The sequence below is a fragment of the Channa argus genome, unplaced genomic scaffold (genome assembly GCF_033026475.1).
Source record: "Channa argus isolate prfri unplaced genomic scaffold, Channa argus male v1.0 Contig009, whole genome shotgun sequence".
Taxonomy (NCBI): domain Eukaryota; kingdom Metazoa; phylum Chordata; class Actinopteri; order Anabantiformes; family Channidae; genus Channa; species Channa argus.
The window spans coordinates 570,727-598,128 of NW_027125228.1; the positions used below are offsets into that span (position 1 = coordinate 570,727).

General features: G+C 41.8%; 27 pseudogenes; all 27 read left to right on the forward strand.

Annotated features, from left to right (window-relative positions):
- The first annotated feature begins 571 nt into the window (after positions 1–571).
- On the forward strand, positions 572–690 carry LOC137110873 (5S ribosomal RNA; annotated as a pseudogene).
- An 857-nt stretch (positions 691–1,547) lies between these two features.
- LOC137111002 (5S ribosomal RNA) lies at positions 1,548–1,666 on the forward strand (annotated as a pseudogene).
- An 867-nt stretch (positions 1,667–2,533) lies between these two features.
- Positions 2,534–2,652, forward strand: LOC137110673 (5S ribosomal RNA; annotated as a pseudogene).
- An 857-nt stretch (positions 2,653–3,509) lies between these two features.
- LOC137110782 (5S ribosomal RNA) lies at positions 3,510–3,628 on the forward strand (annotated as a pseudogene).
- Positions 3,629–4,485: 857 nt separating this feature from the next.
- Positions 4,486–4,604, forward strand: LOC137110462 (5S ribosomal RNA; annotated as a pseudogene).
- Positions 4,605–5,471: 867 nt separating this feature from the next.
- Positions 5,472–5,590, forward strand: LOC137110464 (5S ribosomal RNA; annotated as a pseudogene).
- Positions 5,591–6,448: 858 nt separating this feature from the next.
- On the forward strand, positions 6,449–6,567 carry LOC137111355 (5S ribosomal RNA; annotated as a pseudogene).
- Positions 6,568–7,435: 868 nt separating this feature from the next.
- LOC137111356 (5S ribosomal RNA) lies at positions 7,436–7,554 on the forward strand (annotated as a pseudogene).
- An 868-nt stretch (positions 7,555–8,422) lies between these two features.
- LOC137110056 (5S ribosomal RNA) lies at positions 8,423–8,541 on the forward strand (annotated as a pseudogene).
- An 867-nt stretch (positions 8,542–9,408) lies between these two features.
- On the forward strand, positions 9,409–9,527 carry LOC137110940 (5S ribosomal RNA; annotated as a pseudogene).
- An 857-nt stretch (positions 9,528–10,384) lies between these two features.
- LOC137111124 (5S ribosomal RNA) lies at positions 10,385–10,503 on the forward strand (annotated as a pseudogene).
- Positions 10,504–11,360: 857 nt separating this feature from the next.
- On the forward strand, positions 11,361–11,479 carry LOC137110874 (5S ribosomal RNA; annotated as a pseudogene).
- Positions 11,480–12,336: 857 nt separating this feature from the next.
- LOC137110058 (5S ribosomal RNA) lies at positions 12,337–12,455 on the forward strand (annotated as a pseudogene).
- Positions 12,456–13,322: 867 nt separating this feature from the next.
- LOC137110875 (5S ribosomal RNA) lies at positions 13,323–13,441 on the forward strand (annotated as a pseudogene).
- Positions 13,442–14,298: 857 nt separating this feature from the next.
- On the forward strand, positions 14,299–14,417 carry LOC137110674 (5S ribosomal RNA; annotated as a pseudogene).
- An 857-nt stretch (positions 14,418–15,274) lies between these two features.
- On the forward strand, positions 15,275–15,393 carry LOC137111003 (5S ribosomal RNA; annotated as a pseudogene).
- Positions 15,394–17,213: 1,820 nt separating this feature from the next.
- Positions 17,214–17,332, forward strand: LOC137111357 (5S ribosomal RNA; annotated as a pseudogene).
- Positions 17,333–18,189: 857 nt separating this feature from the next.
- On the forward strand, positions 18,190–18,308 carry LOC137110106 (5S ribosomal RNA; annotated as a pseudogene).
- Positions 18,309–19,176: 868 nt separating this feature from the next.
- On the forward strand, positions 19,177–19,295 carry LOC137111248 (5S ribosomal RNA; annotated as a pseudogene).
- An 857-nt stretch (positions 19,296–20,152) lies between these two features.
- On the forward strand, positions 20,153–20,271 carry LOC137111004 (5S ribosomal RNA; annotated as a pseudogene).
- An 857-nt stretch (positions 20,272–21,128) lies between these two features.
- LOC137110465 (5S ribosomal RNA) lies at positions 21,129–21,247 on the forward strand (annotated as a pseudogene).
- An 867-nt stretch (positions 21,248–22,114) lies between these two features.
- LOC137110466 (5S ribosomal RNA) lies at positions 22,115–22,233 on the forward strand (annotated as a pseudogene).
- An 858-nt stretch (positions 22,234–23,091) lies between these two features.
- LOC137111358 (5S ribosomal RNA) lies at positions 23,092–23,210 on the forward strand (annotated as a pseudogene).
- An 868-nt stretch (positions 23,211–24,078) lies between these two features.
- Positions 24,079–24,197, forward strand: LOC137111359 (5S ribosomal RNA; annotated as a pseudogene).
- Positions 24,198–25,065: 868 nt separating this feature from the next.
- On the forward strand, positions 25,066–25,184 carry LOC137111005 (5S ribosomal RNA; annotated as a pseudogene).
- Positions 25,185–26,041: 857 nt separating this feature from the next.
- Positions 26,042–26,160, forward strand: LOC137110059 (5S ribosomal RNA; annotated as a pseudogene).
- Positions 26,161–27,027: 867 nt separating this feature from the next.
- On the forward strand, positions 27,028–27,146 carry LOC137110876 (5S ribosomal RNA; annotated as a pseudogene).
- The last annotated feature ends 256 nt before the right edge of the window (positions 27,147–27,402 follow it).

Consider the following 27,402-nt stretch of genomic DNA (forward strand, 5'->3'; position numbering starts at 1 on the left):
TAGCGAGGCACTTTCTGGCAGCAGCACCTGTTTGCTGTTCTTGGTTTCCAAACCTTATTTAGCATTTTTGAATTGTTAGGTTTTGTGCCGTGGTTTTGTTTATAAATTGTGTATTTTGTAAATAGTATTAAATCTGTAGGGGTGAACAGCCATTTTCTTTTGATTGTTTTCTCTTGTTTTCACATTAGGGAGTTAGGGTTAGCGACTGTCTTTTGGTTTGTTTATTTCTATCAGGCTAGCTAGCACTTTCTGTGGGAAATGGCTTATTTTGTTTATTATGTTGGCCTTGGTTCGCCCTGAGTTGTAGTGTCATGTTTTGTTTGACACTTTCTTTCGTTTAAAATAAATATCATTCTGTTGGAACATCTCGATCCTGGATTTTGGTTTGGGGATCGGAGAGGGAACATGCTAATTTATCTTTGTATGTTGCACCCTGACCCCCTAGACAGAGGCGTAACAGACCAGTACAGTTATAGTACTTTGTACTTTGCCACATTTATCTTCTTCTTAGCAAGGGTCATGCATTCTGCTTCTCCAGCGTTTTTGAGAGCTGTTGATGATGTCAAATGCAGCTTACGGCCACACTGCTCTCTAAGCGCCCGATCCCGTCCGATCTCGGCAGCCAAATAGGGCCGGGCCTTGTTAGTACTTGGTAGGAAGACCGCCTGGGAATACCACGTGCTGTAAGCTTCTTTGCTTGGGTTTACGGGCAGCACAAGCTGGTGTTACTGCCTATTTATTCATAGAAATTGTTCTATATTTTCATCAAATTTTGTTCTTTCATTGCTGTTTTGCTACTTGATTGGTTTGTCAACCATCGTGCTTCATTACTAATAGACCATGTTACGGTCCTGGCCATATGTGTTGTTTTTATTTTCTTGTTCTTATAGGTGCCCTGCCTGATTGGCCGGATTGGGGGGCAGTACAGGAAGCTGATTGGTCCATCCTACACTTCCTGGAGTTTTAAAAGTACGGTTCCCAACAGCTAGCGAGGCTCTTTCTGGCATCAGCACCTGTTTGCTGTTCTTGGTTTCCAAACCTTATTTAGCATTTTTGAATTGTTAGGTTTTGTGCCGTGGTTTTGTTTATAAATTGTATATTTTGTAAATAGTATTAAATCTGTAGGGGTGAACTGCCATTTTCTTTGGACTGTTTTCACATTAGGGAGTTAGGGTTAGCGACTGTCTTTTGGTTTGTTTATTTCTATCAGGCTAGCTAGCACTTTCTGTGGGAAATGGCTTATTTTGTTTATTATGTTGGCCTTGGTTCGCCCTGAGTTGTAGTGTCATGTTTTGTTTGACAGTTTCTTTCGTTTAAAATAAATATCATTCTGTTGGAACATCTCGATCCTGGATTTTGGTTTGGGGATCGGAGAGGGAACATGCTAATTTATCTTTGTATGTGGCACCCTGACCCCCTAGACAGGGGCGTAACAGACCAGTACAGTTATAGTACTTTGTACTTTGCCACATTTATCTTCTTCTTAGCAAGTGTCATGCATTCTGCTTCTCCAGCGTTTTTAAGAGCTGTTGATGATGTCAAATGCAGCTTACGGCCACACCGCTCTCTAAGCGCCCGATCTCGTCCGATCTCGGCAGCCAAATAGAGCCGGGCCTGGTTAGTACTTGGTAGGAAGACCGCCTGGGAATACCAGGTGCTGTAAGCTTTTTTGCTTGGGTTTACGGGCAGCACAAGCTGGTGTTACTGCCTATTTATTCATAGAAATTGTTCTATATTTTCATCAAATTTTGTTCTTTCATTGCTGTTTTGCTACTTTATTGGTTTGTCAACCATCGTGCTTCATTACTAATAGACCATGTTACGGTCCTGGCCATATGTGTTGTTTTTATTTTCTTGTTCTTATAGGTGCCCTGCCTGATTGGCCGGATTGGGGGGCAGTACCGGAAGCTGAGTGGTCCATCCTACACTTCCTGGAGTTTTAAAAGTACGGTTCCCAACAGCTAGCGAGGCTCTTTCTGGCATCAGCACCTGTTTGCTGTTCTTGCTTTCCAAACCTTATTTAGCATTTTTGAATTGTTAGGTTTTGTGCCGTGGTTTTGTTTATAAATTGTATATTTTGTAAATAGTATTAAATCTGTAGGGGTGGACTGCCATTTTCTTTTGATTGTTTTCTCTTGTTTTCACATTAGGGAGTTAGGGTTAGCGACTGTCTTTTGGTTTGTTTATTTCTATCAGGCTAGCTAGCACTTTCTGTGGGAAATGGTTTATTTTGTTTATTATGTTGGCCTTGGTTCGCCCTGAGTTGTAGTGTCATGTTTTGTTTGACACTTTCTTTCGTTTAAAATAGATATCATTCTGTTGGAACATCTCGATCCTGGATTTTGGTTTGGGGATCGGAGAGGGAACATGCTAATTTATCTTTGTATGTTGCACCCTGACCCCCTAGACAGGGGCGTAACAGACCAGTACAGTTATAGTGCTTTGTACTTTGCCACATTTATCTTCTTCTTAGCAAGTGTCATGCATTCTGCTTCTCCAGCGTTTTTGAGAGCTGTTGATGATGTCAAATGCAGCTTATGGCCACACTGCTCTCTAAGCGCCCGATCCCGTCCGATCTCGGCAGCCAAATAGGGCCGGGCCTTGTTAGTACTTGGTAGGAAGACCGCCTGGGAATACCAGGTGCTGTAAGCTTCTTTGCTTGGGTTTACGGGCAGCACAAGCTGGTGTTACTGCCTATTTATTCATAGAAATTGTTCTATATTTTCATCAAATTTTGTTCTTTCATTGCTGTTTTGCTACTTTATTGGTTTGTCAACCATCGTGCTTCATTACTAGTAGACCATGTTACGGTCCTGGCCATATGTGTTGTTTTTATTTTCTTGTTCTTATAGGTGCCGTGCCTGATTGGCCGGATTTGGGGGAAGTACAGGAAGCTGATTGGTCCATCCTACACTTCCTGGAGTTTTAAATGTACGGTTCCCAACAGCTAGCGAGGCTCTTTCTGGCAGCAGCACCTGTTTGCTGTTCTTGGTTTCCAAATCTTATTTAGCATTTTTGAATTGTTAGGTTTTGTGCCGTGGTTTTGTTTATAAATTGTATATTTTGTAAATAGTATTAAATCTGTAGGGGTGAACTGCCATTTTCTTTGGACTGTTTTCACATTAGGGAGTTAGGGTTAGCGACTATCTTTTGGTTTGTTTATTTCTATCAGGCTAGCTAGCACTTTCTGTGGGAAATGGCTTATTTTGTTTATTATGTTGGCCTTGGTTCGCCCTGAGTTGTAGTGTCATGTTTTGTTTGACACTTTCGTTCGTTTAAAATAAATATCATTCTGTTGGAACATCTCAATCCTGGATTTTGGTTTGGGGATCGGAGAGGGAACATGCAAATTTATCTTTGTATGTTTCACCCTGACCCCCTAGACAGGGGCGTAACAGACCAGTACAGTTATAGTACTTTGTACTTTGCCACATTTATCTTCTTCTTAGCAAGTGTCATGCATTCTGCTTCTCTAGCGTTTTTAAGAGCTGTTGATGATGTCAAATGCATGTTACGGCCACACCGCTCTCTAAGCGCCCGATCTCGTCCGATCTCGGCAGCCAAATAGGGCCGGGCCTGGTTAGTACTTGGTAGGAAGACCGCCTGGGAATACTAGGTGCTGTAAGCTTTTTTGCTTGGGTTTACGGGCAGCTCAAGCTGGTGTTACTGCCTATTTATTCATAGAAATTGTTCTATATTTTCATCAAATTTTGTTCTTTCATTGCTGTTTTGCTACTTTATTGGTTTGCCAACCATCGTGCTTCATTACTAGTAGACCATGTTACGGTCCTGGCCATATGTGTTGTTTTTATTTTCTTGTTCTTATAGGTGCCCTGCCTGATTGGCCGGATTTGGGGGAAGTACAGGATGCTGATTGGTCCATCCTACACTTCCTGGAGTTTTAAATGTACGGTTCCCAACAGCTAGCGAGGCTCTTTCTGGCAGCAGCACCTGTTTGCTGTTCTTGGTTTCCAAATCTTATTTAGCATTTTTGCATTGTTAGGTTTTGTGCCGTGGTTTTGTTTATAAATTGTATATTTTGTAAATAGTATTAAATCTGTAGGGGTGAACTGCCATTTTCTTTGGACTGTTTTCACATTAGGGAGTTAGGGTTAGCGACTGTCTTTTGGTTTGTTTTTTTCTATCAGGCTAGCTAGCACTTTCTGTGGGAAATGGCTTATTTTGTTTATTATGTTGGCCTTGGTTCGCCCTGAGTTGTAGTGTCATGTTTTGTTTGACACTTTCTTTCGTTTAAAATAAATATCATTCTGTTGGAACATCTCGATCCTGGATTTTGGTTTGGGGATCGGAGAGGGAACATGCTAATTTATCTTTGTATGTTGCACCCTGACCCCCTAGAAAGGGGCGTAACAGACCAGTACAGTTATAGTAGTTTGTACTTTGCCACATTTATCTTCTTCTTAGCAAGTGTCATGCATTCTGCTTCTCTAGCGTTTTTAAGAGCTGTTGATGATGTCAAATGCATGTTACGGCCACACCGCTCTCTAAGCGCCCGATCTCGTCCGATCTCGGCAGCCAAATAGGGCCGGGCCTGGTTAGTACTTGGTAGGAAGACCGCCTGGGAATACCAGGTGCTGTAAGCTTTTTTGCTTGGGTTTACGGGCAGCTCAAGCTGGTGTTACTGGCTATTTATTCATAGAAATTGTTCTATATTTTCATCAAATTTTGTTCTTTCTTTGCTGTTTTGCTACTTTATTGGTTTGTCAACCATCGTGCTTCATTACTAGTAGACCATGTTACGGTCCTGGCCATATGTGTTGTTTTTATTTTCTTGTTCTTATAGGTGCCCTGCCTGATTGGCCGGATTTGGGGGAAGTACAGGAAGCTGATTGGTCCATCCTACACTTCCTGGAGTTTTAAAAGTACGGTTCCCAACAGCTAGCGAGGCTCTTTCTGGCAGCAGCAACTGTTTGCTGTTCTTGGTTTCCAAATCTTATTTAGCATTTTTGAATTGTTAGGTTTTGTGCCGTGGTTTTGTTTATAAATTGTATATTTTGTAAATAGTATTAAATCTGTAGGGGTGGACTGCCATTTTCTTTTGATTGTTTTCTCTTGTTTTCACATTAGGGAGTTAGGGTTAGCGACTATCTTTTGGTTTGTTTATTTCTATCAGGCTAGCTAGCACTTTCTGTGGGAAATGGCTTATTTTGTTTATTATGTTGGCCTTGGTTCGCCCTGAGTTGTAGTATCATGTTTTGTTTGACACTTTCTTTCGTTTAAAATAAATATCATTCTGTTGGAACATCTCAATCCTGGATTTTGGTTTGAGGATCGGAGAGGGAACATGCAAATTTATCTTTGTATGTTTCACCCTGACCCCCTAGACAGGGGCGTAACAGACCAGTACAGTTATAGTACTTTGTACTTTGCCACATTTATCTTCTTCTTAGCAAGTGTCATGCATTCTGCTTCTCTAGCGTTTTTAAGAGCTGTTGATGATGTCAAATGCATGTTACGGCCACACCGCTCTCTAAGCGCCCGATCTCGTCCGATCTCGGCAGCCAAATAGGGCCGGGCCTGGTTAGTACTTGGTAGGAAGACCGCCTGGGAATACCAGGTGCTGTAAGCTTTTTTTGCTTGGGTTTACGGGCAGCTCAAGCTGGTGTTACTGCCTATTTATTCATAGAAATTGTTCTATATTTTCATCAAATTTTGTTCTTTCATTGCTGTTTTGCTACTTTATTGGTTTGTCAACCATCGTGCTTCATTACTAGTAGACCATGTTACGGTCCTGGCCATATGTGTTGTTTTTATTTTCTTGTTCTTATAGGTGCCCTGCCTGATTGGCCGGATTTGGGGGAAGTACAGGAAGCTGATTGGTCCATCCTACACTTCCTGGAGTTTTAAAAGTACGGTTCCCAACAGCTAGCGAGGCTCTTTCTGGCAGCAGCACCTGTTTGCTGTTCTTGGTTTCCAAATCTTATTTAGCATTTTTGAATCGTTAGGTTTTGTGCCGTGGTTTTGTTTATAAATTGTATATTTTGTAAATAGTATTAAATCTGTAGGGGTGAACTGCCATTTTCTTTGAACTGTTTTCACATTAGGGAGTTAGGGTTAGCGACTGTCTTTTGGTTTGTTTCTTTCTATCAGGCTAGCTAGCACTTTCTGTGGGAAATTGCTTATTTTGTTTATTATGTTGGCCTTGGTTCGCCCTGAGTTGTAGTGTCATGTTTTGTTTGACACTTTCTTTCGTTTAAAATAAATATCATTCTGTTGGAACATCTCGATCCTGGATTTTGGTTTGGGGATCGGAGAGGGAACATGCTAATTTATCTTTGTATGTTGCACCCTGACCCCCTAGACAGGGGCGTAACAGACCAGTACAGTTATAGTACTTTGTACTTTGCCACATTTATCTTCTTCTTAGCAAGTGTCATGCATTCTGCTTCTCCAGCGTTTTTAAGAGCTGTTGATGATATCAAATGCAGCTTACGGCCACACCGCTCTCTAAACGCCCGATCTCGTCCGATCTCGGCAGCCAAATAGAGCCGGGCCTGGTTAGTACTTGGTAGGAAGACCGCCTGGGAATACCAGGTGCTGTAAGCTTTTTTGCTTGGGTTTACGGGCAGCACAAGCTGGTGTTACTGCCTATTTATTCGTAGAAATTGTTCTATATTTTCATCAAATTTTGTTCTTTCATTGCTGTTTTGCTACTTTATTGGTTTGCCGACCATCGTGCTTCATTACTAGTAGACCATGTTACGGTCCTGGCCATATGTGTTGTTTTTATTTTCTTGTTCTTATAGGTGCCCTGCCTGATTGGCCGGATTGGGGGGCAGTACAGGAAGCTGATTGGTCCATCCTACACTTCCTGGAGTTTTAAAAGTACGGTTCCCAACAGCTAGCGAGGCTCTTTCTGGCATCAGCACCTGTTTGCTGTTCTTGGTTTCCAAACCTTATTTAGCATTTTTGAATTGTTAGGTTTTGTGCCGTGGTTTTGTTTATAAATTGTATATTTTGTAAATAGTATTAAATCTGTAGGGGTGGACTGCCATTTTTCTTTTGATTGTTTTCTCTTGTTTTCACATTAGGGAGTTAGGGTTAGCGACTGTCTTTTGGTTTGTTTCTTTCTATCAGGCTAGCTAGCACTTTCTGTGGGAAATTGCTTATTTTGTTTATTATGTTGGCCTTGGTTCGCCCTGAGTTGTAGTGTCATGTTTTGTTTGACACTTTCTTTCGTTTAAAATAAATATCATTCTGTTGGAACATCTCGATCCTGGATTTTGGTTTGGGGATCGGAGAGGGAACATGCTAATTTATCTTTGTATGTTGCACCCTGACCCCCTAGACAGGGGCGTAACAGACCAGTACAGTTATAGTACTTTGTACTTTGCCACATTTATCTTCTTCTTAGCAAGTGTCATGCATTCTGCTTCTCCAGCGTTTTTAAGAGCTGTTGATGATATCAAATGCAGCTTACGGCCACACCGCTCTCTAAACGCCCGATCTCGTCCGATCTCGGCAGCCAAATAGAGCCGGGCCTGGTTAGTACTTGGTAGGAAGACCGCCTGGGAATACCAGGTGCTGTAAGCTTTTTTGCTTGGGTTTACGGGCAGCACAAGCTGGTGTTACTGCCTATTTATTCATAGAAATTGTTCTATATTTTCATCAAATTTTGTTCTTTAATTGCTGTTTTGCTACTTTATTGGTTTGCCGACCATCGTGCTTCATTACTAGTAGACCATGTTACGGTCCTGGCCATATGTGTTGTTTTTATTTTCTTGTTCTTATAGGTGCCCTGCCTGATTGGCCGGATTGGGGGGCAGTACAGGAAGCTGATTGGTCCATCCTACACTTCCTGGAGTTTTAAAAGTACGGTTCCCAACAGCTAGCGAGGCTCTTTCTGGCATCAGCACCTGTTTGCTGTTCTTGGTTTCCAAACCTTATTTAGCATTTTTGAATTGTTAGGTTTTGTGCCGTGGTTTTGTTTATAAATTGTATATTTTGTAAATAGTATTAAATCTGTAGGGGTGGACTGCCATTTTTCTTTTGATTGTTTTCTCTTGTTTTCACATTAGGGAGTTAGGGTTAGCGACTGTCTTTTGGTTTGTTTATTTCTATCAGGCTAGCTAGCACTTTCTGTGGGAAATGGCTTATTTTGTTTATTATGTTGGCCTTGGTTCGCCCTGAGTTGTAGTGTCATGTTTTGTTTGACACTTTCTTTCGTTTAAAATAAATATCATTCTGTTGGAACATCTCGATCCTGGATTTTGGTTTGGGGATCGGAGAGGGAACATGCTAATTTATCTTTGTATGTTGCACCCTGACCCCCTAGACAGGGGCGTAACAGACCAGTACAGTTATAGTACTTTGTACTTTGCCACATTTATCTTCTTCTTAGCAAGTGTCATGCATTCTGCTTCTCCAGCGTTTTTAAGAGCTGTTGATGATGTCAAATGCAGCTTATGGCCACACCGCTCTCTAAGCGCCCGATCTCGTCAGATCTCGGCAGCCAAATAGAGCCGGGCCTGGTTAGTACTTGGTAGGAAGACCGCCTGGGAATACCAGGTGCTGTAAGCTTTTTTGCTTGGGTTTACGGCCAGCACAAGCTGGTGTTACTGCCTATTTATTCATAGAAATTGTTCTATATTTTCATCAAATTTTGTTCTTTCATTTCTGTTTTGCTACTTTATTGGTTTGTCAACCATCTTGCTTCATTACTAGTAGACCATGTTACGGTCCTGGCCATATGTGTTGTTTTTATTTTGTTGTTCTTATAGGTGCCCTGCCTGATTGGCCGGATTTGGGGGAAGTACAGGAAGCTGATTGGTCCATCCTACACTTCCTGGAGTTTTAAAAGTACGGTTCCCAACAGCTAGCGAGGCACTTTCTGGCAGCAGCACCTGTTTGCTGTTCTTGGTTTCCAAACCTTATTTAGCATTTTTGAATTGTTAGGTTTTGTGCCGTGGTTTTGTTTATAAATTGTGTATTTTGTAAATAGTATTAAATCTGTAGGGGTGAACAGCCATTTTCTTTTGATTGTTTTCTCTTGTTTTCACATTAGGGAGTTAGGGTTAGCGACTGTCTTTTGGTTTGTTTATTTCTATCAGGCTAGCTAGCACTTTCTGTGGGAAATGGCTTATTTTGTTTATTATGTTGGCCTTGGTTCGCCCTGAGTTGTAGTGTCATGTTTTGTTTGACACTTTCTTTCGTTTAAAATAAATATCATTCTGTTGGAACATCTCGATCCTGGATTTTGGTTTGGGGATCGGAGAGGGAACATGCTAATTTATCTTTGTATGTTGCACCCTGACCCCCTAGACAGAGGCGTAACAGACCAGTACAGTTATAGTACTTTGTACTTTGCCACATTTATCTTCTTCTTAGCAAGGGTCATGCATTCTGCTTCTCCAGCGTTTTTGAGAGCTGTTGATGATGTCAAATGCAGCTTACGGCGACACTGCTCTCTAAGCGCCCGATCCCGTCCGATCTCGGCAGCCAAATAGGGCCGGGCCTTGTTAGTACTTGGTAGGAAGACCGCCTGGGAATACCACGTGCTGTAAGCTTCTTTGCTTGGGTTTACGGGCAGCACAAGCTGGTGTTACTGCCTATTTATTCATAGAAATTGTTCTATATTTTCATCAAATTTTGTTCTTTCATTGCTGTTTTGCTACTTGATTGGTTTGTCAACCATCGTGCTTCATTACTAATAGACCATGTTACGGTCCTGGCCATATGTGTTGTTTTTATTTTCTTGTTCTTATAGGTGCCCTGCCTGATTGGCCGGATTGGGGGGCAGTACCGGAAGCTGATTGGTCCATCCTACACTTCCTGGAGTTTTAAAAGTACGGTTCCCAACAGCTAGCGAGGCTCTTTCTGGCATCAGCACCTGTTTGCTGTTCTTGGTTTCCAAACCTTATTTAGCATTTTTGAATTGTTAGGTTTTGTGCCGTGGTTTTGTTTATAAATTGTATATTTTGTAAATAGTATTAAATCTGTAGGGGTGAACTGCCATTTTCTTTGGACTGTTTTCACATTAGGGAGTTAGGGTTAGCGACTGTCTTTTGGTTTGTTTATTTCTATCAGGCTAGCTAGCACTTTCTGTGGGAAATGGCTTATTTTGTTTATTATGTTGGCCTTGGTTCGCCCTGAGTTGTAGTGTCATGTTTTGTTTGACACTTTCTTTCGTTTAAAATAAATATCATTCTGTTGGAACATCTCGATCCTGGATTTTGGTTTGGGGATCGGAGAGGGAACATGCTAATTTATCTTTGTATGTGGCACCCTGACCCCCTAGACAGGGGCGTAACAGACCAGTACAGTTATAGTACTTTGTACTTTGCCACATTTATCTTCTTCTTAGCAAGTGTCATGCATTCTGCTTCTCCAGCGTTTTTAAGAGCTGTTGATGATGTCAAATGCAGCTTACGGCCACACCGCTCTCTAAGCGCCCGATCTCGTCCGATCTCGGCAGCCAAATAGAGCTGGGCCTGGTTAGTACTTGGTAGGAAGACCGCCTGGGAATACCAGGTGCTGTAAGCTTTTTTGCTTGGGTTTACGGGCAGCACAAGCTGGTGTTACTGCCTATTTATTCATAGAAATTGTTCTATATTTTCATCAAATTTTGTTCTTTCATTGCTGTTTTGCTACTTTATTGGTTTGTCAACCATCGTGCTTCATTACTAATAGACCATGTTACGGTCCTGGCCATATGTGTTGTTTTTATTTTCTTGTTCTTATAGGTGCCCTGCCTGATTGGCCGGATTGGGGGGCAGTACCGGAAGCTGAGTGGTCCATCCTACACTTCCTGGAGTTTTAAAAGTACGGTTCCCAACAGCTAGCGAGGCTCTTTCTGGCATCAGCACCTGTTTGCTGTTCTTGGTTTCCAAACCTTATTTAGTATTTCTGAATTGTTAGGTTTTGTGCCGTGGTTTTGTTTATAAATTGTATATTTTGTAAATAGTATTAAATCTGTAGGGGTGAACTACCATTTTCTTTGGACTGTTTTCACATTAGGGAGTTAGGGTTAGCGACTGTCTTTTGGTTTCTTTATTTCTATCAGGCTAGCTAGCACTTTCTGTGGGAAATGGCTTATTTTGTTTATTATGTTGGCCTTAGTTCGCCCTGAGTTGTAGTGTCATGTTTTGTTTGACACTTTCTTTCGTTTAAAATAAATATCATTCTGTTGGAACATCTCGATCCTGGATTTTGGTTTGGGGATCGGAGAGGGAACATGCTAATTTATCTTTGTATGTTGCACCCTGACCCCCTAGACAGAGGCGTAACAGACCAGTACAGTTATAGTACTTTGTACTTTGCCACATTTATCTTCTTCTTAGCAAGGGTCATGCATTCTGCTTCTCCAGCGTTTTTGAGAGCTGTTGATGATGTCAAATGCAGCTTACGGCCACACTGCTCTCTAAGCGCCCGATCCCGTCCGATCTCGGCAGCCAAATAGGGCCGGGCCTTGTTAGTACTTGGTAGGAAGACCGCCTGGGAATACCACGTGCTGTAAGCTTCTTTGCTTGGGTTTACGGGCAGCACAAGCTGGTGTTACTGCCTATTTATTCATAGAAATTGTTCTATATTTTCATCAAATTTTGTTCTTTCATTGCTGTTTTGCTACTTTATTGGTTTGCCAACCATCGTGCTTCATTACTAGTAGACCATGTTACGGTCCTGGCCATATGTGTTGTTTTTATTTTCTTGTTCTTATAGGTGCCCTGCCTGATTGGCCGGATTGGGGGGCAGTACAGGAAGCTGATTGGTCCATCCTACACTTCCTGGAGTTTTAAAAGTACGGTTCCCAACAGCTAGCGAGGCTCTTTCTGGCATCAGCACCTGTTTGCTGTTCTTGGTTTCCAAACCTTATTTAGCATTTTTGAATTGTTAGGTTTTGTGCCGTGGTTTTGTTTATAAATTGTATATTTTGTAAATAGTATTAAATCTGTAGGGGTGAACTGCCATTTTCTTTGGACTGTTTTCACATTAGGGAGTTAGGGTTAGCGACTGTCTTTTGGTTTGTTTATTTCTATCAGGCTAGCTAGCACTCTCTGTGGGAAATGGCTTATTTTGTTTATTATGTTGGCCTTGGTTCGCCCTGAGTTGTAGTGTCATGTTTTGTTTGACACTTTCTTTCGTTTAAAATAAATATCATTCTGTTGGAACATCTCGATCCTGGATTTTGGTTTGGGGATCGGAGAGGGAACATGCTAATTTATCTTTGTATGTGGCACCCTGACCCCCTAGACAGGGGCGTAACAGACCAGTACAGTTATAGTACTTTGTACTTTGCCACATTTATCTTCTTCTTAGCAAGTGTCATGCATTCTGCTTCTCCAGCGTTTTTAAGAGCTGTTGATGATGTCAAATGCAGCTTATGGCCACACCGCTCTCTAAGCGCCCGATCTCGTCAGATCTCGGCAGCCAAATAGAGCCGGGCCTGGTTAGTACTTGGTAGGAAGACCGCCTGGGAATACCAGGTGCTGTAAGCTTTTTTGCTTGGGTTTACGGCCAGCACAAGCTGGTGTTACTGCCTATTTATTCATAGAAATTGTTCTATATTTTCATCAAATTTTGTTCTTTCATTTCTGTTTTGCTACTTTATTGGTTTGTCAACCATCTTGCTTCATTACTAGTAGACCATGTTACGGTCCTGGCCATATGTGTTGTTTTTATTTTGTTGTTCTTATAGGTGCCCTGCCTGATTGGCCGGATTTGGGGGAAGTACAGGAAGCTGATTGGTCCATCCTACACTTCCTGGAGTTTTAAAAGTACGGTTCCCAACAGCTAGCGAGGCTCTTTCTGGCAGCAGCACCTGTTTGCTGTTCTTGCTTTCCAAACCTTATTTAGCATTTTTGAATTGTTAGGTTTTGTGCCGTGGTTTTGTTTATAAATTGTATATTTTGTAAATAGTATTAAATCTGTAGGGGTGGACTGCCATTTTCTTTTGATTGTTTTCTCTTGTTTTCACATTAGGGAGTTAGGGTTAGCGACTGTCTTTTGGTTTGTTTATTTCTATCAGGCTAGCTAGCGCTTTCTGTGGGAAATGGTTTATTTTGTTTATTATGTTGGCCTTGGTTCGCCCTGAGTTGTAGTGTCATGTTTTGTTTGACACTTTCTTTCGTTTAAAATAGATATCATTCTGTTGGAACATCTCGATCCTGGATTTTGGTTTGGGGATCGGAGAGGGAACATGCTAATTTATCTTTGTATGTTGCACCCTGACCCCCTAGACAGAGGCGTAACAGACCAGTACAGTTATAGTACTTTGTACTTTGCCACATTTATCTTCTTCTTAGCAAGGGTCATGCATTCTGCTTCTCCAGCGTTTTTGAGAGCTGTTGATGATGTCAAATGCAGCTTACGGCCACACTGCTCTCTAAGCGCCCGATCCCGTCCGATCTCGGCAGCCAAATAGGGCCGGGCCTTGTTAGTACTTGGTAGGAAGACCGCCTGGGAATACCACGTGCTGTAAGCTTCTTTGCTTGGGTTTACGGGCAGCACAAGCTGGTGTTACTGCCTATTTATTCATAGAAATTGTTCTATATTTTCATCAAATTTTGTTCTTTCATTGCTGTTTTGCTACTTGATTGGTTTGTCAACCATCGTGCTTCATTACTAATAGACCATGTTACGGTCCTGGCCATATGTGTTGTTTTTATTTTCTTGTTCTTATAGGTGCCCTGCCTGATTGGCCGGATATGGGGGCAGTACAGGAAGCTGATTGGTCCATCCTACACTTCCTGGAGTTTTAAAAGTACGGTTCCCAACAGCTAGCGAGGCTCTTTCTGGCATCAGCACCTGTTTGCTGTTCTTGGTTTCCAAACCTTATTTAGTATTTCTGAATTGTTAGGTTTTGTGCCGTGGTTTTGTTTATAAATTGTATATTTTGTAAATAGTATTAAATCTGTAGGGGTGAACTACCATTTTCTTTGGACTGTTTTCACATTAGGGAGTTAGGGTTAGCGACTGTCTTTTGGTTTGTTTATTTCTATCAGGCTAGCTAGCACTTTCTGTGGGAAATGGCTTATTTTGTTTATTATGTTGGCCTTGGTTCGCCCTGAGTTGTAGTGTCATGTTTTGTTTGACACTTTCTTTCGTTTAAAATAAATATCATTCTGTTGGAACATCTCGATCCTGGATTTTGGTTTGGGGATCGGAGAGGGAACATGCTAATTTATCTTTGTATGTTGCACCCTGACCCCCTAGACAGGGGCGTAACAGACCAGTACAGTTATAGTACTTTGTACTTTGCCACATTTATCTTCTTCTTAGCAAGTGTCATGCATTCTGCTTCTCCAGCGTTTTTGAGAGCTGTTGATGATGTCAAATGCAGCTTATGGCCACACTGCTCTCTAAGCGCCCGATCCCGTCCGATCTCGGCAGCCAAATAGGGCCGGGCCTTGTTAGTACTTGGTAGGAAGACCGCCTGGGAATACCAGGTGCTGTAAGCTTCTGTGCTTGGGTTTACGGGCAGCACAAGCTGGTGTTACTGCCTATTTATTCATAGAAATTGTTCTATATTTTCATCAAATTTTGTTCTTTCATTGCTGTTTTGCTACTTTATTGGTTTGCCAACCATCGTGCTTCATTACTAGTAGACCATGTTACGGTCCTGGCCATATGTGTTGTTTTTATTTTCTTGTTCTTATAGGTGCCCTGCCTGATTGGCTGGATTGGGGGGCAGTACAGGAAGCTGATTGGTCCATCCTACACTTCCTGGAGTTTTAAAAGTATGGTTCCCAACAGCTAGCGAGGCTCTTTCTGGCATCAGCACCTGTTTGCTGTTCTTGGTTTCCAAACCTTATTTAGCATTTTTGAATTGTTAGGTTTTGTGCCGTGGTTTTGTTTATAAATTGTATATTTTGTAAATAGTATTAAATCTGTAGGGGTGAACTGCCATTTTCTTTGGACTGTTTTCACATTAGGGAGTTAGGGTTAGCGACTGTCTTTTGGTTTGTTTATTTCTATCAGGCTAGCTAGCACTTTCTGTGGGAAATGGCTTATTTTGTTTATTATGTTGGCCTTGGTTCGCCCTGAGTTGTAGTGTCATGTTTTGTTTGACACTTTCTTTCCTTTAAAATAAATATCATTCTGTTGGAACATCTCGATCCTGGATTTTGGTTTGGGGATCGGAGAGGGAACATGCTAATTTATCTTTGTATGTTGCACCCTGACCCCCTAGACAGGGGCGTAACAGACCAGTACAGTTATAGTACTTTGTACGTTGCCACATTTATCTTCTTCTTAGCAAGTGTCATGCATTCTGCTTCTCCAGCGTTTTTAAGAGCTGTTGATGATATCAAATGCAGCTTACGGCCACACCGCTCTCTAAGCGCCCGATCTCGTCCGATCTCGGCAGCCAAATAGAGCCGGGCCTGGTTAGTACTTGGTAGGAAGACCGCCTGGGAATACCAGGTGCTGTAAGCTTTTTTGCTTGGGTTTACGGGCAGCACAAGCTGGTGTTACTGCCTATTTATTCATAGAAATTGTTCTATATTTTCATCAAATTTTGTTCTGCTACTTTATTGGTTTGCCAACCATCGTGCTTCATTACTAGTAGACCATGTTACGGTCCTGGCCATATGTGTTGTTTTTATTTTCTTGTTCTTATAGGTGCCCTGCCTGATTGGCTGGATTGGGGGGCAGTACAGGAAGCTGATTGGTCCATCCTACACTTCCTGGAGTTTTAAAAGTATGGTTCCCAACAGCTAGCGAGGCTCTTTCTGGCATCAGCACCTGTTTGCTGTTCTTGGTTTCCAAACCTTATTTAGCATTTTTGAATTGTTAGGTTTTGTGCCGTGGTTTTGTTTATAAATTGTATATTTTGTAAATAGTATTAAATCTGTAGGGGTGGACTGCCATTTTTCTTTTGATTGTTTTCTCTTGTTTTCACATTAGGGAGTTAGGGTTAGCGACTGTCTTTTGGTTTGTTTCTTTCTATCAGGCTAGCTAGCACTTTCTGTGGGAAATGGCTTATTTTGTTTATTATGTTGGCCTTGGTTCGCCCTGAGTTGTAGTGTCATGTTTTGTTTGACACTTTCTTTCGTTTAAAATAAATATCATTCTGTTGGAACATCTCAATCCTGGATTTTGGTTTGGGGATCGGAGAGGGAACATGCAAATTTATCTTTGTATGTTTCACCCTGACCCCCTTGACAGGGGCGTAACAGACCAGTACAGTTATAGTACTTTGTACTTTGCCACATTTATCTTCTTCTTAGCAAGTGTCATGCATTCTGCTTCTCTAGCGTTTTTAAGAGCTATTGATGATGTCAAATGCATGTTACGGCCACACCGCTCTCTAAGCGTCCGATCTCGGCAGCCAAATAGGGCCGGGCCTGGTTAGTACTTGGTAGGAAGACCGCCTGGGAATGCCAGGTGCTGTAAGCTTTTTTGCTTGGGTTTACGGGCAGCTCAAGCTGGTGTTACTGCCTATTTATTCATAGAAATTGTTCTATATTTTCATCAAATTTTGTTCTTTCATTGCTGTTTTGCTACTTTATTGGTTTGTCAACCATCGTGCTTCATTACTAGTAGACCATGTTACGGTCCTGGCCATATGTGTTGTTTTTATTTTCTTGTTCTTATAGGTGCCCTGCCTGATTGGCCGGATTTGGGGGAAGTACAGGAAGCTGATTGGTCCATCCTACACTTCCTGGAGTTTTAAAAGTACGGTTCCCAACAGCTAGCGAGGCTCTTTCTGGCAGCAGCACCTGTTTGCTGTTCTTGGTTTCCAAATCTTATTTAGCATTTTTGAATTGTTAGGTTTTGTGCCGTGGTTTTGTTTATAAATTGTATATTTTGTAAATAGTATTAAATCTGTAGGGGTGAACTGCCATTTTCTTTGGACTGTTTTCACATTAGGGAGTTAGGGTTAGCGACTGTCTTTTGGTTTGTTTCTTTCTATCAGGCTAGCTAGCACTTTCTGTGGGAAATTGCTTATTTTGTTTATTATGTTGGCCTTGGTTCGCCCTGAGTTGTAGTGTCATGTTTTGTTTGACACTTTCTTTCGTTTAAAATAAATATCATTCTGTTGGAACATCTCGATCCTGGATTTTGGTTTGGGGATCGGAGAGGGAACATGCTAATTTATCTTTGTATGTTGCACCCTGACCCCCTAGACAGGGGCGTAACAGACCAGTACAGTTATAGTACTTTGTACTTTGCCACATTTATCTTCTTCTTAGCAAGTGTCATGCATTCTGCTTCTCCAGCGTTTTTAAGAGCTGTTGATGATATCAAATGCAGCTTACGGCCACACCGCTCTCTAAACGCCCGATCTCGTCCGATCTCGGCAGCCAAATAGAGCCGGGCCTGGTTAGTACTTGGTAGGAAGACCGCCTGGGAATACCAGGTGCTGTAAGCTTTTTTGCTTGGGTTTACGGGCAGCACAAGCTGGTGTTACTGCCTATTTATTCATAGAAATTGTTCTATATTTTCATCAAATTTTGTTCTTTAATTGCTGTTTTGCTACTTTATTGGTTTGCCGACCATCGTGCTTCATTACTAGTAGACCATGTTACGGTCCTGGCCATATGTGTTGTTTTTATTTTCTTGTTCTTATAGGTGCCCTGCCTGATTGGCCCGATTGGGGGGCAGTACAGGAAGCTGATTGGTCCATCCTACACTTCCTGGAGTTTTAAAAGTACGGTTCCCAACAGCTAGCGAGGCTCTTTCTGGCATCAGCACCTGTTTGCTGTTCTTGGTTTCCAACCCTTATTTAGCATTTTTGAATTGTTAGGTTTTGTGCCGTGGTTTTGTTTATAAATTGTATATTTTGTAAATAGTATTAAATCTGTAGGGGTGAACTGCCATTTTCTTTGGACTGTTTTCACATTAGGGAGTTAGGGTTAGCGACTGTCTTTTGGTTTGTTTCTTTCTATCAGGCTAGCTAGCACTTTCTGTGGGAAATGGCTTATTTTGTTTATTATGTTGGCCTTGGTTCGCCCTGAGTTGTAGTGTCATGTTTTGTTTGACACTTTCTTTCGTTTAAAATAAATATCATTCTGTTGGAACATCTCAATCCTGGATTTTGGTTTGGGGATCGGAGAGGGAACATGCAAATTTATCTTTGTATGTTTCACCCTGATCCCCTAGACAGGGGCGTAACAGACCAGTACAGTTATAGTACTTTGTACTTTGCCACATTTATCTTCTTCTTAGCAAGTGTCATGCATTCTGCTTCTCTAGCGTTTTTAAGAGCTGTTGATGATGTCAAATGCAGCTTACGGCCACACCGCTCTCTAAGTGCCCGATCTCGTCCGATCTCGGCAGCCAAATAGAGCCGGGCCTGGTTAGTACTTGGTAGGAAGACCGCCTGGGAATACCAGGTGCTGTAAGCTTTTTTGCTTGGGTTTACAGGCAGCACAAGCTGGTGTTACTGCCTATTTATTCATAGAAATTGTTCTATATTTTCATCAAATTTTGTTCTTTAATTGCTGTTTTGCTACTTTATTGGTTTGCCGACCATCGTGCTTCATTACTAGTAGACCATGTTACGGTCCTGGCCATATGTGTTGTTTTTATTTTCTTGTTCTTATAGGTGCCCTGCCTGATTGGCCCGATTGGGGGGCAGTACAGGAAGCTGATTGGTCCATCCTACACTTCCTGGAGTTTTAAAAGTACGGTTCCCAACAGCTAGCGAGGCTCTTTCTGGCATCAGCACCTGTTTGCTGTTCTTGGTTTCCAAACCCTATTTAGCATTTTTGAATTGTTAGGTTTTGTGCCGTGGTTTTGTTTATAAATTGTATATTTTGTAAATAGTATTAAATCTGTAGGGGTGGACTGCCATTTTTCTTTTGATTGTTTTCTCTTGTTTTCACATTAGGGAGTTAGGGTTAGCGACTGTCTTTTGGTTTGTTTCTTTCTATCAGGCTAGCTAGCACTTTCTGTGGGAAATGGCTTATTTTGTTTATTATGTTGGCCTTGGTTCGCCCTGAGTTGTAGTGTCATGTTTTGTTTGACACTTTCTTTCGTTTAAAATAAATATCATTCTGTTGGAACATCTCAATCCTGGATTTTGGTTTGGGGATCGGAGAGGGAACATGCAAATTTATCTTTGTATGTTTCACCCTGATCCCCTAGACAGGGGCGTAACAGACCAGTACAGTTATAGTACTTTGTACTTTGCCACATTTATCTTCTTCTTAGCAAGTGTCATGCATTCTGCTTCTCTAGCGTTTTTAAGAGCTGTTGATGATGTCAAATGCAGCTTACGGCCACACCGCTCTCTAAGTGCCCGATCTCGTCCGATCTCGGCAGCTAAATAGAGCCGGGCCTGGTTAGTACTTGGTAGGAAGACCGCCTGGGAATACCAGGTGCTGTAAGCTTTTTTGCTTGGGTTTACGGGCAGCACAAGCTGGTGTTACTGCCTATTTATTCGTAGAAATTGTTCTATATTTTCATCAAATTTTGTTCTTTCATTGCTGTTTTGCTACTTTATTGGTTTGCCAACCATCATGCTTCATTACTAGTAGACCATGTTACGGTCCTGGCCATATGTGTTGTTTTTATTTTCTTGTTCTTATAGGTGCCCTGCCTGATTGGCCGGATTGGGGGGCAGTACAGGAAGCTGATTGGTCCATCCTACACTTCCTGGAGTTTTAAAAGTACGGTTCCCAACAGCTAGCGAGGCTCTTTCTGGCATCAGCACCTGTTTGCTGTTCTTGGTTTCCAAACCTTATTTAGCATTTTTGAATTGTTAGGTTTTGTGCCGTGGTTTTGTTTATAAATTGTATATTTTGTAAATAGTATTAAATCTGTAGGGGTGAACTGCCATTTTCTTTGGACTGTTTTCACATTAGGGAGTTAGGGTTAGCGACTGTCTTTTGGTTTGTTTATTTCTATCAGGCTAGCTAGCACTCTCTGTGGGAAATGGCTTATTTTGTTTATTATGTTGGCCTTGGTTCGCCCTGAGTTGTAGTGTCATGTTTTGTTTGACACTTTCTTTCGTTTAAAATAAATATCATTCTGTTGGAACATCTCGATCCTGGATTTTGGTTTGGGGATCGGAGAGGGAACATGCTAATTTATCTTTGTATGTGGCACCCTGACCCCCTAGACAGGGGCTTAACAGACCAGTACAGTTATAGTACTTTGTACTTTGCCACATTTATCTTCTTCTTAGCAAGTGTCATGCATTCTGCTTCTCCAGCGTTTTTAAGAGCTGTTGATGATGTCAAATGCAGCTTACGGCCACACCGCTCTCTAAGCGCCCGATCTCGTCCGATCTCGGCAGCCAAATAGAGCCGGGCCTGGTTAGTACTTGGTAGGAAGACCGCCTGGGAATACCAGGTGCTGTAAGCTTTTTTGCTTGGGTTTACGGGCAGCACAAGCTGGTGTTACTGCCTATTTATTCATAGAAATTGTTCTATATTTTCATCAAATTTTGTTCTTTCATTGCTGTTTTGCTACTTTATTGGTTTGTCAACCATCGTGCTTCATTACTAATAGACCATGTTACGGTCCTGGCCATATGTGTTGTTTTTATTTTCTTGTTCTTATAGGTGCCCTGCCTGATTGGCCGGATTGGGGGGCAGTACCGGAAGCTGAGTGGTCCATCCTACACTTCCTGGAGTTTTAAAAGTACGGTTCCCAACAGCTAGCGAGGCTCTTTCTGGCATCAGCACCTGTTTGCTGTTCTTGGTTTCCAAACCTTATTTAGTATTTCTGAATTGTTAGGTTTTGTGCCGTGGTTTTGTTTATAAATTGTATATTTTGTAAATAGTATTAAATCTGTAGGGGTGAACTGCCATTTTCTTTGGACTGTTTTCACATTAGGGAGTTAGGGTTAGCGACTGTCTTTTGGTTTGTTTTTTTCTATCAGGCTAGCTAGCACTTTCTGTGGGAAATGGCTTATTTTGTTTATTATGTTGGCCTTGGTTCGCCCTGAGTTGTAGTGTCATGTTTTGTTTGACACTTTCTTTCGTTTAAAATAAATATCATTCTGTTGGAACATCTCGATCCTGGATTTTGGTTTGGGGATCGGAGAGGGAACATGCTAATTTATCTTTGTATGTTGCACCCTGACCCCCTAGAAAGGGGCGTAACAGACCAGTACAGTTATAGTAGTTTGTACTTTGCCACATTTATCTTCTTCTTAGCAAGTGTCATGCATTCTGCTTCTCTAGCGTTTTTAAGAGCTGTTGATGATGTCAAATGCATGTTACGGCCACACCGCTCTCTAAGCGCCCGATCTCGTCCGATCTCGGCAGCCAAATAGGGCCGGGCCTGGTTAGTACTTGGTAGGAAGACCGCCTGGGAATACCAGGTGCTGTAAGCTTTTTTGCTTGGGTTTACGGGCAGCTCAAGCTGGTGTTACTGCCTATTTATTCATAGAAATTGTTCTATATTTTCATCAAATTTTGTTCTTTCATTGCTGTTTTGCTACTTTATTGGTTTGTCAACCATCGTGCTTCATTACTAGTAGACCATGTTACGGTCCTGGCCATATGTGTTGTTTTTATTTTCTTGTTCTTATAGGTGCCCTGCCTGATTGGCCGGATTTGGGGGAAGTACAGGAAGCTGATTGGTCCATCCTACACTTCCTGGAGTTTTAAAAGTACGGTTCCCAACAGCTAGCGAGGCTCTTTCTGGCAGCAGCAACTGTTTGCTGTTCTTGGTTTCCAAATCTTATTTAGCATTTTTGAATTGTTAGGTTTTGTGCCGTGGTTTTGTTTATAAATTGTATATTTTGTAAATAGTATTAAATCTGTAGGGGTGGACTGCCATTTTCTTTTGATTGTTTTCTCTTGTTTTCACATTAGGGAGTTAGGGTTAGCGACTATCTTTTGGTTTGTTTATTTCTATCAGGCTAGCTAGCACTTTCTGTGGGAAATGGCTTATTTTGTTTATTATGTTGGCCTTGGTTCGCCCTGAGTTGTAGTATCATGTTTTGTTTGACACTTTCTTTCGTTTAAAATAAATATCATTCTGTTGGAACATCTCAATCCTGGATTTTGGTTTGAGGATCGGAGAGGGAACATGCAAATTTATCTTTGTATGTTTCACCCTGACCCCCTAGACAGGGGCGTAACAGACCAGTACAGTTATAGTACTTTGTACTTTGCCACATTTATCTTCTTCTTAGCAAGTGTCATGCATTCTGCTTCTCTAGCGTTTTTAAGAGCTGTTGATGATGTCAAATGCATGTTACGGCCACACCGCTCTCTAAGCGCCCGATCTCGTCCGATCTCGGCAGCCAAATAGGGCCGGGCCTGGTTAGTACTTGGTAGGAAGACCGCCTGGGAATACCAGGTGCTGTAAGCTTTTTTTGCTTGGGTTTACGGGCAGCTCAAGCTGGTGTTACTGCCTATTTATTCATAGAAATTGTTCTATATTTTCATCAAATTTTGTTCTTTCATTGCTGTTTTGCTACTTTATTGGTTTGTCAACCATCGTGCTTCATTACTAGTAGACCATGTTACGGTCCTGGCCATATGTGTTGTTTTTATTTTCTTGTTCTTATAGGTGCCCTGCCTGATTGGCCGGATTTGGGGGAAGTACAGGAAGCTGATTGGTCCATCCTACACTTCCTGGAGTTTTAAAAGTACGGTTCCCAACAGCTAGCGAGGCTCTTTCTGGCATCAGCACCTGTTTGCTGTTCTTGGTTTCCAAATCTTATTTAGCATTTTTGAATCGTTAGGTTTTGTGCCGTGGTTTTGTTTATAAATTGTATATTTTGTAAATAGTATTAAATCTGTAGGGGTGAACTGCCATTTTCTTTGAACTGTTTTCACATTAGGGAGTTAGGGTTAGCGACTGTCTTTTGGTTTGTTTCTTTCTATCAGGCTAGCTAGCACTTTCTGTGGGAAATTGCTTATTTTGTTTATTATGTTGGCCTTGGTTCGCCCTGAGTTGTAGTGTCATGTTTTGTTTGACACTTTCTTTCGTTTAAAATAAATATCATTCTGTTGGAACATCTCGATCCTGGATTTTGGTTTGGGGATCGGAGAGGGAACATGCTAATTTATCTTTGTATGTTGCACCCTGACCCCCTAGACAGGGGCGTAACAGACCAGTACAGTTATAGTACTTTGTACTTTGCCACATTTATCTTCTTCTTAGCAAGTGTCATGCATTCTGCTTCTCCAGCGTTTTTAAGAGCTGTTGATGATATCAAATGCAGCTTACGGCCACACCGCTCTCTAAACGCCCGATCTCGTCCGATCTCGGCAGCCAAATAGAGCCGGGCCTGGTTAGTACTTGGTAGGAAGACCGCCTGGGAATACCAGGTGCTGTAAGCTTTTTTGCTTGGGTTTACGGGCAGCACAAGCTGGTGTTACTGCCTATTTATTCGTAGAAATTGTTCTATATTTTCATCAAATTTTGTTCTTTCATTGCTGTTTTGCTACTTTATTGGTTTGCCGACCATCGTGCTTCATTACTAGTAGACCATGTTACGGTCCTGGCCATATGTGTTGTTTTTATTTTCTTGTTCTTATAGGTGCCCTGCCTGATTGGCCGGATTGGGGGGCAGTACAGGAAGCTGATTGGTCCATCCTACACTTCCTGGAGTTTTAAAAGTACGGTTCCCAACAGCTAGCGAGGCTCTTTCTGGCATCAGCACCTGTTTGCTGTTCTTGGTTTCCAAACCTTATTTAGCATTTTTGAATTGTTAGGTTTTGTGCCGTGGTTTTGTTTATAAATTGTATATTTTGTAAATAGTATTAAATCTGTAGGGGTGGACTGCCATTTTTCTTTTGATTGTTTTCTCTTGTTTTCACATTAGGGAGTTAGGGTTAGCGACTGTCTTTTGGTTTGTTTCTTTCTATCAGGCTAGCTAGCACTTTCTGTGGGAAATTGCTTATTTTGTTTATTATGTTGGCCTTGGTTCGCCCTGAGTTGTAGTGTCATGTTTTGTTTGACACTTTCTTTCGTTTAAAATAAATATCATTCTGTTGGAACATCTCGATCCTGGATTTTGGTTTGGGGATCGGAGAGGGAACATGCTAATTTATCTTTGTATGTTGCACCCTGACCCCCTAGACAGGGGCGTAACAGACCAGTACAGTTATAGTACTTTGTACTTTGCCACATTTATCTTCTTCTTAGCAAGTGTCATGCATTCTGCTTCTCCAGCGTTTTTAAGAGCTGTTGATGATATCAAATGCAGCTTACGGCCACACCGCTCTCTAAACGCCCGATCTCGTCCGATCTCGGCAGCCAAATAGAGCCGGGCCTGGTTAGTACTTGGTAGGAAGACCGCCTGGGAATACCAGGTGCTGTAAGCTTTTTTGCTTGGGTTTACGGGCAGCACAAGCTGGTGTTACTGCCTATTTATTCATAGAAATTGTTCTATATTTTCATCAAATTTTGTTCTTTAATTGCTGTTTTGCTACTTTATTGGTTTGCCGACCATCGTGCTTCATTACTAGTAGACCATGTTACGGTCCTGGCCATATGTGTTGTTTTTATTTTCTTGTTCTTATAGGTGCCCTGCCTGATTGGCCGGATTGGGGGGCAGTACAGGAAGCTGATTGGTCCATCCTACACTTCCTGGAGTTTTAAAAGTACGGTTCCCAACAGCTAGCGAGGCTCTTTCTGGCATCAGCACCTGTTTGCTGTTCTTGGTTTCCAAACCTTATTTAGCATTTTTGAATTGTTAGGTTTTGTGCCGTGGTTTTGTTTATAAATTGTATATTTTGTAAATAGTATTAAATCTGTAGGGGTGGACTGCCATTTTTCTTTTGATTGTTTTCTCTTGTTTTCACATTAGGGAGTTAGGGTTAGCGACTGTCTTTTGGTTTGTTTATTTCTATCAGGCTAGCTAGCACTCTCTGTGGGAAATGGCTTATTTTGTTTATTATGTTGGCCTTGGTTCGCCCTGAGTTGTAGTGTCATGTTTTGTTTGACACTTTCTTTCGTTTAAAATAAATATCATTCTGTTGGAACATCTCGATCCTGGATTTTGGTTTGGGGATCGGAGAAGGAACATGCTAATTTATCTTTGTATGTGGCACCCTGACCCCCTAGACAGGGGCGTAACAGACCAGTACAGTTATAGTACTTTGTACTTTGCCACATTTATCTTCTTCTTAGCAAGTGTCATGCATTCTGCTTCTCCAGCGTTTTTAAGAGCTGTTGATGATGTCAAATGCAGCTTACGGCCACACCGCTCTCTAAGCGCCCGATCTCGTCCGATCTCGGCAGCCAAATAGAGCCGGGCCTGGTTAGTACTTGGTAGGAAGACCGCCTGGGAATACCAGGTGCTGTAAGCTTTTTTGCTTGGGTTTACGGGCAGCACAAGCTGGTGTTACTGCCTATTTATTCGTAGAAATTGTTCTATATTTTCATCAAATTTTGTTCTTTCATTGCTGTTTTGCTACTTTATTGGTTTGCCAACCATCGTGCTTCATTACTAGTAGACCATGTTACGGTCCTGGCCATATGTGTTGTTTTTATTTTCTTGTTCTTATAGGTGCCCTGCCTGATTGGCCGGATTGGGGGGCAGTACCGGAAGCTGAGTGGTCCATCCTACACTTCCTGGAGTTTTAAAAGTACGGTTCCCAACAGCTAGCGAGGCTCTTTCTGGCATCAGCACCTGTTTGCTGTTCTTGGTTTCCAAACCTTATTTAGTATTTCTGAATTGTTAGGTTTTGTGCCGTGGTTTTGTTTATAAATTGTATATTTTGTAAATAGTATTAAATCTGTAGGGGTGAACTACCATTTTCTTTGGACTGTTTTCACATTAGGGAGTTAGGGTTAGCGACTGTCTTTTGGTTTGTTTATTTCTATCAGGCTAGCTAGCACTTTCTGTGGGAAATGGCTTATTTTGTTTATTATGTTGGCCTTGGTTCGCCCTGAGTTGTAGTGTCATGTTTTGTTTGACACTTTCTTTCGTTTAAAATAAATATCATTCTGTTGGAACATCTCGATCCTGGATTTTGGTTTGGGGATCGGAGAGGGAACATGCTAATTTATCTTTGTATGTTGCACCCTGACCCCCTAGACAGGGGCGTAACAGACCAGTACAGTTATAGTACTTTGTACTTTGCCACATTTATCTTCTTCTTAGCAAGTGTCATGCATTCTGCTTCTCCAGCGTTTTTAAGAGCTGTTGATGATGTCAAATGCAGCTTATGGCCACACCGCTCTCTAAGCGCCCGATCTCGTCAGATCTCGGCAGCCAAATAGAGCCGGGCCTGGTTAGTACTTGGTAGGAAGACCGCCTGGGAATACCAGGTGCTGTAAGCTTTTTTGCTTGGGTTTACGGCCAGCACAAGCTGGTGTTACTGCCTATTTATTCATAGAAATTGTTCTATATTTTCATCAAATTTTGTTCTTTCATTTCTGTTTTGCTACTTTATTGGTTTGTCAACCATCTTGCTTCATTACTAGTAGACCATGTTACGGTCCTGGCCATATGTGTTGTTTTTATTTTGTTGTTCTTATAGGTGCCCTGCCTGATTGGCCGGATTTGGGGGAAGTACAGGAAGCTGATTGGTCCATCCTACACTTCCTGGAGTTTTAAAAGTACGGTTCCCAACAGCTAGCGAGGCACTTTCTGGCAGCAGCACCTGTTTGCTGTTCTTGGTTTCCAAACCTTATTTAGCATTTTTGAATTGTTAGGTTTTGTGCCGTGGTTTTGTTTATAAATTGTGTATTTTGTAAATAGTATTAAATCTGTAGGGGTGAACAGCCATTTTCTTTTGATTGTTTTCTCTTGTTTTCACATTAGGGAGTTAGGGTTAGCGACTGTCTTTTGGTTTGTTTATTTCTATCAGGCTAGCTAGCACTTTCTGTGGGAAATGGCTTATTTTGTTTATTATGTTGGCCTTGGTTCGCCCTGAGTTGTAGTGTCATGTTTTGTTTGACACTTTCTTTCGTTTAAAATAAATATCATTCTGTTGGAACATCTCGATCCTGGATTTTGGTTTGGGGATCGGAGAGGGAACATGCTAATTTATCTTTGTATGTTGCACCCTGACCCCCTAGACAGAGGCGTAACAGACCAGTACAGTTATAGTACTTTGTACTTTGCCACATTTATCTTCTTCTTAGCAAGGGTCATGCATTCTGCTTCTCCAGCGTTTTTGAGAGCTGTTGATGATGTCAAATGCAGCTTACGGCCACACTGCTCTCTAAGCGCCCGATCCCGTCCGATCTCGGCAGCCAAATAGGGCCGGGCCTTGTTAGTACTTGGTAGGAAGACCGCCTGGGAATACCACGTGCTGTAAGCTTCTTTGCTTGGGTTTACGGGCAGCACAAGCTGGTGTTACTGCCTATTTATTCATAGAAATTGTTCTATATTTTCATCAAATTTTGTTCTTTCATTGCTGTTTTGCTACTTGATTGGTTTGTCAACCATCGTGCTTCATTACTAATAGACCATGTTACGGTCCTGGCCATATGTGTTGTTTTTATTTTCTTGTTCTTATAGGTGCCCTGCCTGATTGGCCGGATTGGGGGGCAGTACAGGAAGCTGATTGGTCCATC